Below are 434 nucleotides of genomic sequence, written 5' to 3'. Positions count from 1 at the left end.
TATCTATCTATTTATCTATCTATCTATCTATCTATCTATCTATCTATCTATCTATCTATCTATCTATCTATCTATCTATCTATTTATCTATCTATCTATCTATCTATCTATCTATCTATCTACATATGCACGGATGTGGCTGTGTGGTAAGAAGTTTGCTTTCCAGCCACATGGCTCCGGGTTCAGTCACACCGCGTGGCTCTTCTACTATATCCTCGGGCCAATCAAAGCTTTCTGAGACGATTTAGTAGACCGAAACTGAAACCAGACTGTTATATATATAGGGAGATGTACTTGCATAGCAAGTGACCTGATCTGAGATCGAGTGCTGGAACGAAAACAACTGCAGCGTGGAAGGTGTTTATAAGCCATTTAAGAAACACACAAAAACCGTTAGATTCACTTCAACATTTAAATTTAATATACTTATATAT

Source organism: Octopus bimaculoides, chromosome 20, assembly GCF_001194135.2.
Source record: "Octopus bimaculoides isolate UCB-OBI-ISO-001 chromosome 20, ASM119413v2, whole genome shotgun sequence".
NCBI classification, from domain to species: domain Eukaryota; kingdom Metazoa; phylum Mollusca; class Cephalopoda; order Octopoda; family Octopodidae; genus Octopus; species Octopus bimaculoides.
The sequence above is the reverse complement of the archived record's forward strand: the minus strand, read 5'-3'. Positions refer to the sequence as shown.